A 13929-nucleotide genomic window follows, 5' to 3' on the forward strand; every position below is an offset into this window, starting at 1 on the left:
TTCAAAGAATCTGAAGAATTAGAAAAAGATGTTGAGGATATAGAAACTGGTGAAGCTCCGATAATCCCTAATGCTTCAGTCCAGGGGAGACCATCAACTTAGCAGGGGGAACCTTCATCTATAGCAGAGCAACCTACTCCTTAGGTTCAATATTTATCAGCACGATATCCTAAAATTGAGGTGGAACAATTTCAAGAAGTTCAAAGAGAAATGCATCCCAAATTTGAAAACATTACATCCAGTGCAGCTATTGAACATCATCAATCACGTCTACACATCTAGACAAGAGATCATGCTACTCGCCAAATAATAGGAAGTCATTCTGGTTGTATTCGAACTCGATCATCTGACGACCTAACTAAACACTATCACTATGCAGTAGCATGTCCTCTACTGAGCTCAGAACCATCAAAGATGCATTTCTGGATCATGATTGGATTATTACAATGCAAGAGGAGCTGTAGGAATTCGAGAGAAACAAAGTTTGGAAACAAGTTCGCAAGCTAAAGGGACATTCCATAGTTGGAAATCGCTAGGCATTTTGCAATAAATTAAATGATGCAGGTATGTTAATAAGAGACAAAGCCTGCTTCGTAGCAAAATGTTATAGTCAATTAGAAGGAATTAACTACAAAGAGACATATGCTCCAGTTGCGAGGCTAGAGGCCATATGCATCTTCCTAGCGTATGCGACACACAAAAATGTAAAAGTACATCAAATGGATGTAAAAAAGCACAATCCTCGATGGCAAACTAAAAAAACAAGTGTACTTACAACAACCTTCGGGTTTTGAGAATCTAGATCTCCCTCATTACTAGTATAAGTTGGAGAAATTTATGTATGGCTTGAAGTAGGCACCTAGGGATTGGTATGAAATTCTTTCTATGGTTGTTATTGAGTATGGATAAAAGTATGGGGTCATTAATCGTATTCTCTTTCGACATTCAGGTGAAAACCATTTCATGCTTGTATAAATCTATGTGGATGACATCATTTTCTATTCAACATATCAAGTTATGGTAGACGAGTTTGCTAAGCCTATTATTGCATTTAATGACTAACTTTTACCCTAAAGAATTTTTGATTAAACTAAATTCAAATAGAAAAACCTAAAGGTTTTCACAACTTTAAAATTATTTCCCTGTTTGAATTAGGATTTCAAATCTGGGGGTCTAAAAAACCCCATTTCCTTCCAAGAAAGCTTTACCCTTTCTGAATACCAAATCGAGGAGCTTTTCATTCTCTTATCTTTCTCAAACACTTTCTGTAAGTTTTTCAAATCATTTTTCAAACATAACAATGGCGAAATCTGGTGTTTCTATGAAAAAGCTAAGCATACGCTCATCTTCCACAGTCAAAAACACTATGTTATCGATCGTTACAAGCGACTATCAAGCCATCTTTCAAGATCATGATCACTATGATCCATCCATCAAGCTCATCATCAAATTCATTGTAAATCATCCATTATTCAATACCTTCAACTCCATTGCATATATTGTTCTACTTTTAGTGCTCTATATGTATGTATTTTCTCCATATCGACCAACTGATGATCCAGAACTGATTTATCTCAAGTTTGATGACGCATCAAATATAGTTCTCACCAAGAATAAATTTATCGATGCAATCAATCTCATAATTCCTGCCAAGACGGTGTTTAGGAGTTCCTCCAATAAAGATGTTTTCAAATCTCTTTACAAAATGGGGTACAAAGCAAAATTAAAGGGAGTTGCGAATTTCAAGAAAGGCAAACTACCAACCGTGTGGTAGTTCCTTTGACAATACATTATTTGATCCCTTTTAGGTCAAACCATTGGTATAGATGCTATGAGAAAATAACACTTAAAGATCTTATGGAGTATATTCATTGGCAAATCACTTGATTATGGAAACATTCTCTGGATGACTTCATTACTTATGTTGGAAGAGATACTCCCAAACAAGGACTTATTGAATTAACATGTGCAAGGTTGTGGTCTCTCTACATCACGCATCTCCATTCTCAAGCAAAATTCAGCATGGACGCAAACATCAACTACTTCTTCTGTAGAGAACCTACAAGGTATTCTCCTCCTAAGGATCAATCTATGTTCCGTCCATTAGATAGCTCCCATTGCATATTTTGACCGAAATAGGACTCATTGACCCTGCAGTTTCTGACCACATGGATGCTACAAATGATATAACACCATATCATTCTAACTTGCCTAGCCCTACACTGCAACCCACTAGTCCTAATGCAAAACCTAAAACATATAGAGGAAAAGTTAAGTCCAAAAGAAAGACCCCAGTCAAAGTAGTCAAAAAGGGTGCTAGAGCATCAAAGAAATCGAAAACTGGTACCCTAGCCACCATCCACACTGAAGAGCCCATTAACACTGAAGAGCACATGCATGCCACATAACAAATCCACATTGTAGACCCTACAGAAGCTCAAATTCCTATCATCACTGTAGAACTGATCAACGTTAATACCATATAGATTTAGAAATCTAACTTAGAAGACTTTGTTGAAACTTCCTACACTTCTAAATTAAAAGCGATCTAAGGAAGATATTGGAGTATCCCAAATGTCTCGAGTAGCCATTCACTTCAACACTGAATCCCTGTGAAAATCCCATCCATCCACTCTGCTACAAAAAGTGTAACAGTTTTAGATTATCAAATGGAGACAATGCCTATTCGGAATTACAATTTGATCATGGTGTCATTAAACGTCCTAAGATCTCTGGGATAAAGGACTTGAACTTTGTTACACATGTGGAGTAAACTCTATTCTTTTTCAAATCACACATACATATCAAACACAGAATGCATAGCAAGTTTCTTTTTCAGGGAGCCTAGCCAGAAAGAAACTAAAGCCGAACCTCGTTCAGGACCAAGGAGAACGAGGAAGTTCTGGATTCCTATACCACCAACATTACTCTCAAGAGGTTTAGAAACGAGGAGCACCATTGTGCGAGGGTTCTTAAACCCGGGGGACAACCCAATGGTTACTTTTTTATGGAGATGTTTCAGATGATAGTTGGACCTGATATCATCCAAGCACGGGTTCAGCAAAAATGAAGTTTGAAGCCTTCAAGTGAGCCCTCAAAAAAAGAAAGGCAAGGCAGAATCAACAACAACAACAAAAGGAAGAAGTAGATCATCTTGTTGTAGTCTATTGGGTGAACATTCTAAAGGGGTGTTTGGGTAAGCTTATTTTTGACTTATTTTCCGAGCTCATTTTTTATAAGCTCATTTTCTTTTACTTATTTTTCATTAATTCAGCTTATTTTCTTAGTGTAAGTCATATTAAGCTCAAAAGTTGAAAAATAATTTAGAAAAAATCGGCTTATAAAAAATAAGCTCGGAAAATAAGCGATAAATTAGCTTAGCCAAACACCCCTTAAAAACGTAAAGAAATTTGTTGACCTGAAGAGAACTCGTAAATGGGTAAGGAATATGGAATAATAATGAGAAAGGCTCGAGAACTAACCATAAATCAAGTAGGAAGTTCAAGACCTGTTCCTACGCCAACTGAAGTAGGAGGCTCCAACAATGATGGCACCGAAGTGCAACTCAGTGAAGAAACAATGTTTGGATTTCATTTTGAAAATAAAGAGGATGAAGTACAAAAAAAAAAAGAATTATGATGATTTATTAATGTTTCTTGAAGATGACGAGTCAAGTGGATCTCATCACCCCACCTCAAATCTTAAGACTAAAAGGAACAAACAGCCATCTATGTTGAGAAAAGAATTCCTTGATTTGAAAGTCACAATAGATAAAATATTAATTGTAGTTACAAGTACTCAACCACCACAGACCCTTGCCTGGGCTACACTTAAGAGTTTGGAGGAAAAAATATTGGCTCTAGAAGCAAGAGAAAAGTTCATGGCTGAATGCATCTGGATTCTCATCTAAATATGCATTCGTCAATTAGATGTCCGAAGACAAGAAAACCAAAAGAAAACCATCACTTTCTGTAAGTTTTTCAAATCATTTTTTCAAACATAACAATGGCGAAATCTGGTGTTTCTATGAAAAAAGCTAAGCATACGCTCATCTTCCAAAGTCAAAAACACTATGCCATCGATCGTTACAACCAACTATCGAGCCATCTTTCAAGATCATGATCACTATGATCCATCCATCAAGCTCATCATCAAATTCATTGTAAATCATCCATTATTCAATACCTTCAACTCCATTGCATATATTGTTCTACTTTTAGTGCTCTATATGTATGTATTTTCTCCATATCGACAACCTGATGATCCAGAACTGATTTATCTCAAGTTTGATGACGCATCAAATATAGTTCTCACCAAGAATAAATTTATCGATGCAATCAATCTCATAATTCCAGCCAAGACGGTGTTTAGGAGTTCCTCCAATGAAGATGTTTTCAAATCTCTTTACAAAATGGGGTACCAAGAAAAATTAAAGGGAGTTGCGAATTTCAAGAAAGGCAAACTACCAACCGTGTGGTAGTTCCTTTGACAATAAATTATTTGATCCCTTTTAGGTCAAACCGTTGGTATAGATGCTATGAGAAAATAACACTTAAAGATCTTATGGAGTATCTTCATTGGAAAATCAGTTGATTATGGAAACATTCTCTGGATGACTTCATTACTTATGTTGGAAGAGATACTCCCAAACAAGGACTTATTGAATTAACATGTGCAAGGTTGTGGTCTCTCTACATCACGCATCTCCATTCTCAAGCAAAATTCAGCATGGACGCAAACATCAACTACTTCTTCTGTAGAGAACCTACAAGGTATTCTCCTCCTAAGGATCAATCTATGTTCCGTCCCATTAGATAGCTCCCATTGCATATTTTGACCGAAATAGGACTCATTGACCCTGCAGTTTCTGACCACATGGATGCTACAAATGATATAACACCATATCATTCTAACTTGCCTAGCCCTACACTGCAACCCACTAGTCCTAATGCAAAACCTGAAACATATAGAGGAAAAGTTAAGTCCAAAAGAAAGACCCCAGTCAAAGTAGTCAAAAAGGGTGCTAGAGCATCAAAGAAATCAAAAACTGGTACCCTAGACACCATCCACACTGAAGAGCCCATTAACACTGAAGAGCACATACATGCCACATAACAAATCCACATTGTAGACCCTACAGAAGCTCAAATTCCTATCATCACTGTAGAACTGATCAACGTTAATACCGTAGAGATTTAGAAATCTAACTTTGAAGACTTTGTTGAAACTTCCTACACTTCTAAATTAAAAGCGATCTAAGGCAGATATTGGAGTCTCCCAAATGTCTTGAGTAGCCATTCACTTCAACACTGAATCCCTGTGAAAATCCCATCCATCCACTCTACTACAAAAGGTGTAACAATTTTAGATTATCAAATGGAGACAATGCCTAGTCGGAATTACAATTTGATCATGGTGTCATTAAACGTCCTAAGATCTTTGGGATAAAGGACTTGAACTTTGTTACACATGTGGAGTAAACTCTATTCTTTTTCAAATCACACATACATATCAAACACAAAATGCATAGCAAGTTTCTTTTTCAGGGACCCTAGCCAGAAAGAAACTGAAGCCGAACCTGGTTCAGGACCAAGGAGAACGAGGAAGTTCTAGATTCCTATACCACCAACATTACTCTCAAGAGGTTTAGAAACGAGGAGCACCATTGTGCGAGGGTTCTTAAACCCGGGGGACACCCCAATGGTTACTTTTTTTATGGAGATGTTTCAGATGATAGTTGGACCTGATATCATCCAAGCACGGGTTCAGCAAAAACGAAGTTTGAAGCCTTCAAGTGATCCCTCAAAGAAAGAAAGGCAAGGCAGAATCAATAACAACAACAAAAGGAAGAAGTAGATCATCTTGTTGTAGTCTATTGGGTGAACATTCTAAAGGGGTGTTTGGGTAAGCTTATTTTTGACTTATTTTCCGAGCTCATTTTTTATAAGCTCATTTTCTTTTACTTATTTTTCATTAATTCAGCTTATTTGCTTAGTGTAAGTCATATTAAGCTCAAAAGTTGAAAAATAATTTAGAAAAAATCGGCTTATAAAAAATAAGCTCGGAAAATAAGCGATAAATTAGCTTAGCTAAACACCCCTTAAAAACGTAAAGAAATTTGTTGACCTGAAGATAACTCGTGAATGGGTAAGGAATATGGAATAATAATGAGAAAGGCTCGAGAAGTAACCATAAATCAAGTAGGAAGTTCAAGACCTGTTCCTACGCCAACAGAAGTAGGAGGCTCCAACAATGACGGCACCGAAGTGCAACTCAGTGAAGAAACAATGTTTGGATTTCATTTTGAAAATAAAGAGGATGAAGTACAACAAAAAAAAAGAATTATGATGATTTATTAATGTTTCTTGAAGATGACGAGTCAAGTGGATCTCATCACCCCATCTCAAATCTTAAGACTAAAAGGAACAAACAGCCATCTGTGTTGAGAAAAGAATTCCTTGATTTGAAAGTCGCAATAGATAAAATATTAATTGTAGTTACAAGTACTCAACCACCACAGACCCTTGCCTGGGCTACACTTAAGAGTTTGGAGGAAAAAATATTGGCTCTAGAAGCAAGAGAAAAGTTCATGGCTGAATGCATCTGGATTCTCATCTAAATATGCATTCGTCAATTAGATGTCCGAAGACAAGAAAACCAAAAGAAAACCATCACTTTCTGTAAGTTTTTCAAATCATTTTTTCAAACATAACAATGGCGAAATCTGTTGTTTCTATGAAAAAAGCTAAGCATACGCTCATCTTCCACAGTCAAAAACACTATGCCATCGATCGTTACAACCAACTATCGAGCCATCTTTCAAGATCATGATCACTATGATCCATCCATTAAGCTCATCATCAAATTCATTGTAAATCATCCATTATTCAATACCTTCAACTCCATTGCATATATTGTTCTACTTTTAGTGCTCTATATGTATGTATTTTCTCCATATCGACAACCTGATGATCCAGAACTGATTTATCTCAAGTTTGATGACGCATAAAATATAGTTCTCACCAAGAATAAATTTATCGATGCAATCAATCTCATAATTCCTGCCAAGACGGTGTTTAGGAGTTCCTCCAATGAAGATGTTTTCAAATCTCTTTACAAAATGGGGTACAAATCAAAATTAAAGGGAGTTGCGAATTTCAAGAAAGGCAAACTACCAACCGTGTGGTAGTTCCTTTGACAATACATTATTTGATCCCTTTTAGGTCAAACCGCTAGTATAGATGCTATGAGAAAATAACACTTAAAGATCTTATGGAGTATATGTTGGAATAGTGTCTAAGGCTATAACTATATTCGGTTGTGCATGGTCCTTTTGGGTTGCCTTCACCATAGCAACTTGAAGGATGATTTATTAAGAGAGAGTAAATATTATAAGGAATAATATTTAGCTATTTGATTAATATAAGTCATAAATTAATTGGTATTAATTTGGTGACTTAAAGAGATTAATTAAATAAGAGGGTATAAACTGTCAATTGTTTGATAGTTAGACTTTAGACTATAAATCCATTAGGATATACCTTGGACGGATCCTAAGAGCTTTAGGATAGCTCAAATCGTCCATAGGGTTATCTATGGAATGGATTTGGATAGCCTTAAGAGAAGATTATCCAATTAGGGTTTAGGGTGAAACCCTTAAGGAGTCTAATAGTATAAATAGAGCCTATGGGTGAGGGAATTCGACACACACAACCTTAAGCAAGGAACCTCTGGCCGAATTCCTCCCCTCTCCTCTCTCCTAAATCATCTTGCTTGCTATTGGTGTTTGTAAGCCATTAGAGGAGTGACAATTGTGACTCTAGAAGCTCCAAGAAAAACAAGATCAACAAGGAATTCAAAGGTATGATTCTAGATCTGTTTCAATATTGTTGTTTAACCTAATTAGCCATTAGAAGTCTTGGATTCAAAAGCATGTTTATTAGAAAGCCTAGATCTAAGCATTAGGGTTTTGCATGCGCACATAGGAAAGTTCTTATGGCTAAAACCCATCAGTGGTATCAGAGTCTAGCTTGGTTTTCTTTAAATTGTTGCTTGATTAACTGAAACAAACCTGCAAAATTCGATTTTTTGGGTTTTGAGTCACTGACTCGTCGAGTTCTAAGGTGGACTCGTCGAGTAGGCCTGACTCGGCGAGTTCCCTTGTGACTCGGCGAGTCCAGGCGTCAGGAATGGCCAGATTCGGGATTTTTTCATAATTATCTTATGGAAACTTACCTTAATCATATTAGATCAATATAAATCCGATTTTTTGATAAATATGACTATTATCTTGATCTAATTAAACATATTTATCATCTAATAAAATATTTAATTTCCTTATATGATAATGATTAATTATTTTGGTAATTATCTTCAAAGAAATCAAGATAAATCAAATAAAGATAATTAGAATATTAATTGTTAATTGGAATTATTTGTTATTTGATCCTATATGTTTTTTAAATGTTTAAAACCTACCCTAATGTTTTGAAATTTATATTTGTGATTAAAAGTTTAATTTAGACAACTTAAATTTCAAACCCTAGATTTTGAAAAGTTTAAAATGCAACCCTATACTTATATGATATTACTAGAATAATATATATATATATATATGTATAACTAAATGCTAGTCTTACCGCTAGTAGGCCTCATTCACGAAGCCGATCTATAAGGTGGGTATAAGGTTGCGGCCTATAAAATGGCGCTTAATGGGTGTACACTCACACCCACCGCTTGCTTGATTGGTGGAGGGTCATTAGCCGAACGGGTAGGATAGGGCAACCTCATCCTCTCATTAAAAGTATAATAAGAAATACGAAGTAACTAAATTTTTTTTTAAAAATTTCCCAATCTTAGTTACTTTAGGAAAAGTGAGTTGATGCAATCCCATGAAATTACACTTTGCACCTTGCTAAGATGTTAGTGGAGCGTGTGTGGTTTACCGGCACACTAATTGGTTCTAAGCGAAGGTGGCAAAGGGTGATTCATTGTTCATCATAGTTCGATGGAGCGTGTGTGGTTTACCGGCACGTCGAATAGGTGATCGTTACAATGAAGGTACCATGTGAATTTGCATGGTAATTCACACCCGCTTTGTGATCCTCGGCATCCCAGTCACAAACAAGAGGGGCATATCGAGATTTAAACATGCCATTGAATAGTTCAATGAATCTCATCCGAATCTAGGAATTCTCAAAAACACTTAGGACTAATAGTTTAAGTTTTGTAATGGAGAATTAGTGAATCGTCATTCACTTACCTTCAATTTATTTGCATATTGGATTACGGCATCCCTTTTCTAGTATGTAAATGTTATTGTTGGATCCTAGCCCTAATTTTTCTTATTGGGTGATAATTAGGGATTCTTGTTCTAATCTATCTTTGTCCTTTCTATAGATGTCAAATGCAAACAACGCTGCTACTAGTTCTTTCACGTTGATGAGCCTTTGCCAAAAGGTCACCTTCGATGGAACGAACTTTAGCAAATGGATAAGATACATTCGCACCATTGCTCGCTATGAGGATAAGGAGTATGTCCTCGACGAGAAGCTCGAGAAAATCAACCCCGAAGTTGCTACTCCCGAAGAAATCACCGCCTTCGAAACTCATGAGCGAGATGCAACGAAGGTACATTGCATCATGATCGCCACCATGAGCTCCGAGTTCCAAAAGTCCTACGAGGACATGTATCCATACGAGATGCATCAAGACTTATTGGAGAGGTACCACCAAAACGCGAGACAAGAGCGTTACGAGATTTTCACTAACATGATTTCCGCTAAGATGGGTCATGGAGAATCTCTTACCGTGCACTTGCAAAAGATGCAAAGGTATGTCGACCGCCTTCGCAAGTTAAATGTTGACTTCGGCGAAGACTTGGCGATCGACATGGTGCTTCACTCTTTGCCTCCGATGTACAATCAATTTAGGATGACTTACCACATGAACAAAGAGGAGATCACTCTAAGTAAACTCCAAGGTCTCTTGAGGGTTGCTGAGAGCAATTTCAAGGACAAGTCTGTTGCACCAACTCCCAATCCATCCGCTGCTCCTGTCTTGGCTATTGGTCAAGGGAAGGGAAAGAAGAGGAAAGCTTCTTTGAACAACTATCGCAAGGTGAAAGCCCGAGATGGTTCCTCTTCTAGTGGGACCAAAGTTGATCCCTCTAAGCCCTGCTCTAACCCGAAGGAGGCAGAGTGCCTCCACTGTCACAAGATAGGACATTGGAAGAGAAGCTGCCCGGATTACCTGCAAGCCATCAAGGAAGGAAAGATCAAGCCATATTTCGCAAGTATATATGCAATCAAATCTAACGATTCTAATCATGCTATTTCTTGGGTTCTTGACACCGGTTGTGGTTATCACATTTGTTCTAATGTGCAGGGACTAAGAAGAAGTAGGGATGTGGAGCAAGGAAGGATCAATCTAATCATGGGGAACAGAAGATCGTCGCCTGTGACCAAGATTGGAGTGTATTCTTTAGTGCTTAAGAATAGTTTAGTTTTAGATTTGAACAATTGTTGCTATTCGCCAGAAATGGCTAGAAACATCATTTCATTTCATGGTTTATATAGACAAGGATTTAGATTTTCTTTTAATAATGAGAATGGTTCTATTTTGGCTTATCTAAATGGTGTCTTTTACTTTGAAGCAATACCATGTAATGGAATATATGAAACTGTTATGATTGTTGATAACTTAGGAAATGATGTTTTGAATATTGATTCTTCCACTAGTATGGATAAAGCATCCTTGTGGCATTGTCGTCTTGGACATGTCAACAAGAAACGCATAGCCCAACTCCAAAAGGATGGAGTGTTGGAGTCATTCGACCTTAGGGAAGATGACACATGCGAGTCTTGTTTACTTGGAAAGATGACTAAGTCACCCTTCACGAGTACTTGTGAAAGGGGTGAGGGGCTATTGGACCTAATACATACCGATGTATGTGGACCCTTTAGATCAACCACGAAGGATGGGAACCGCTTCTATGTGACTTTTACCGATGATTATAGTAGATATGGGTATATCTATTTAATCAAGCAAAAGTCAGAAACCTTTGAAAAGTTCAAAGAGTTCAAGAATGAAGTGGAGAATCAATTGGGCAGGAAAATCAAGATGCTTCGATCCGATCGAGGAGGAGAGTACCTAAGTCTTGAATTCCACGATTATCTCAAGGAGTGTGGAATAGTTTCGCAATTGACGCCGCCTAGGACACCGCAGTTAAATGGTGTGGCAGAAAGGCGTAATCGAACCTTATTGGATATGGTTTGCTCTATGATGAGTCGTGCTTCACTACCTATCTTCTTTTGGGGGTATGCCTTAGAGACTGCCGCCCATATCCTTAACCGAGTCCCTACTAAGAAGGTTGCCAAAACACCTCACGAGATGTGGACGGGGAAAGCTCCCTCGTTGGCACATATCAAGGTTTGGGGTTGCGAAGCTTTCGTAAGACGAGATACTCACGACATGCTTGAACCTCGAAGTGAGCGATGTATTTTCATCAGCTACCCGCAAACTTCCTTTGGATATCTCTTCTATAGACCGAAAGATAATGTTATCTTTGTTGCGAGGAGAGGAGTTTTCCGAGAGCGAGAACTCATGAGCCAAGGAGACAGTGGGAGTCAAATAGAACTTGAAGAGATTCAAGAATCGATAGATGAAGGAACCTCTACCGCTGTCATTCAACCCGAGGAGGAAACTCCGGTTGAACCGATTGACGAATCCTTACCTCTTGGACGTTCCGATAGAGTTAGAGTTCAACCCCAGTTTTATGGTTTTCATATTACCACCGAAGGGGACACGTATATTAGTGATGGTACACTAGTAAATCTTGATGAACCTAATAGCTATAAGGAAGCCATGGCAGGCCCGGAGTCTGCGAAATGGAAAGAGGCGATGGATAGCGAGATCCAATCCATGTACGATAACCAAGTTTGGAATTTGGTTGATTACGTGCCCGAACGTAAGACCGTAGGGTGCAAGTGGATCTTCAAGAAGAAGACCGATGTGGATGGGAACGTACACACATACAAAGCGCGATTGGTTGCGAAGGGTTTTACTCAAACTCCCGGAGTTGACTATGATGAGACCTTCTCACAAGTTGCGAAGATTAAATCTATTAGAGTGATGCTAGCAATTGCCGCATTTCATGATTATGAGATTTGGCAAATGGATGTCAAGACCGCTTTCCTTAACGGAAAGTTGGCTGAGGATGTTTACATGGCTCAGCCAGAGGGGTTTGTGGATCCGAAGCATCCGAATAGAGTGTGTAAGCTTGAGAAGTCCATTTATGGACTTAAGCAAGCGTCTCGCAGATGGAATCTTTGCTTCGATGAGAAAGTCAAAGAGTTTGGATTTGTACGAAGCGAAGACGAATCTTGTGTATATGTCAAAGCCAGTGGGAGTATAGTAAGCTTCCTCGTTCTATATGTCGATGACATATTACTCATAGGAAACGACATCCCGAATCTGCAGGAGGTTAAGTCCTGGCTCGGGAAGTGCTTCGTTATGAAGGACCTCGGAGAGGCTTCTTACATTTTGGGAATAAGGATAGTAAGAGAAAGAAGTAAGAGACTAATTGGACTTAGTCATAATACTTACTTGGAGAAGGTACTAAAACGTTTTAGTATGGAAAACTCAAAGAAGGGAGAACTACCGATACAAGGAAATGCCAAGTTGAGTAAGACTCAAAGTCCGAGTACCGAAGCTGAGATAGCAGAAATGAGCCGAGTACCATACACTTCCGCAGTTGGCTCAATCATGTACGCTATGACTTGTACTCGCCCTGATGTAGCCTTCGCTTTGAGCATGGTTAGCAGATATCAAGGGAACCCTGGCAAAGCACATTGGATTGCGGTGAAGAACATCCTTAAGTACCTTCGGAGGATGAAAGAATGGTTCTTAGTCCTTGGAGGGAGTGATGACTTGAAGGTGCGAGGGTATAGTGACGCAAGCTTTCAGACCGACAGGGACAACTATCGTTCGCAGTCGGGCTGGGTCTTTACCCTAAATGGAGGAGCAGTGACATGGAAAAGTTCCAAGTAAGAAACCGTAGCTGATTCAACATGCGAATCAGAGTACATCGCAGCGAGCGAAGCGTCGAAGGAGGCAATATGGCTGAAGAACTTCATCGGTGATCTTGGAGTTGTGCCGGCCATAAAGGAGCCCATGGAGATTTTCTGTGATAACGAAGGTGCGGTTGCCTTGACCAAGGAACCGAGGGATCATGGTAGATCTCGACATATCGACAGAAAATATCACTTCATTAGACATCGTGTAGAAGAAGGACAACTCGTAGTGAAGAGGATATCATCAGAAGATAACCCAACAGATCCGCTTACGAAGGGACTGAGTAGGGTTAAGCACTTGCAGCATTCTAGGAGTATTGGGCTGAAGGATGATATTAGTATAGATTAGATAGTATTAGAAACGTATAATAGATAAATGTAATTAACATTTGATGATTAAATAAAGGAGTTTTATTTATGAGTAAAGTTACTGTCACATGTTAGTTGTTTAACTATTGTTTCACTTTGCATGTTTTGACTTCCAGAATAATTGAGTTTATTAGGAATAATCGAATTATTCAAATGGTCCACAATCGTTCATATGTTGGGAGTAGATATGAATGAAGATAGTCATGAATTGGTGTGTAGAATGTCTAAATGGTGTTAGACATAACAAGGGTTGCTGCAACGTTCATGAGTGCTTATGAACTGGTTTTGAGCATTGGAATAAACCCGCACTTGCTGGAATCACCTTATGGAATACGATATAAAAGGTGATCGCAAGACGATAATATCATATGGTCTTAAAACCTAGATATATGGTTTATTGTTTGTTAATTGATTGTGCATTGATAATGCGAAAACGCATCAGTAACTTGATGTTATAAAACGCATTGTTGTGTATAGTTGGTTAATG

Source organism: Lactuca saligna, chromosome 4 (genome assembly GCF_052625555.1).
Source record: "Lactuca saligna cultivar CGN05327 chromosome 4, ASM5262555v1, whole genome shotgun sequence".
NCBI lineage: Eukaryota > Viridiplantae > Streptophyta > Magnoliopsida > Asterales > Asteraceae > Lactuca > Lactuca saligna.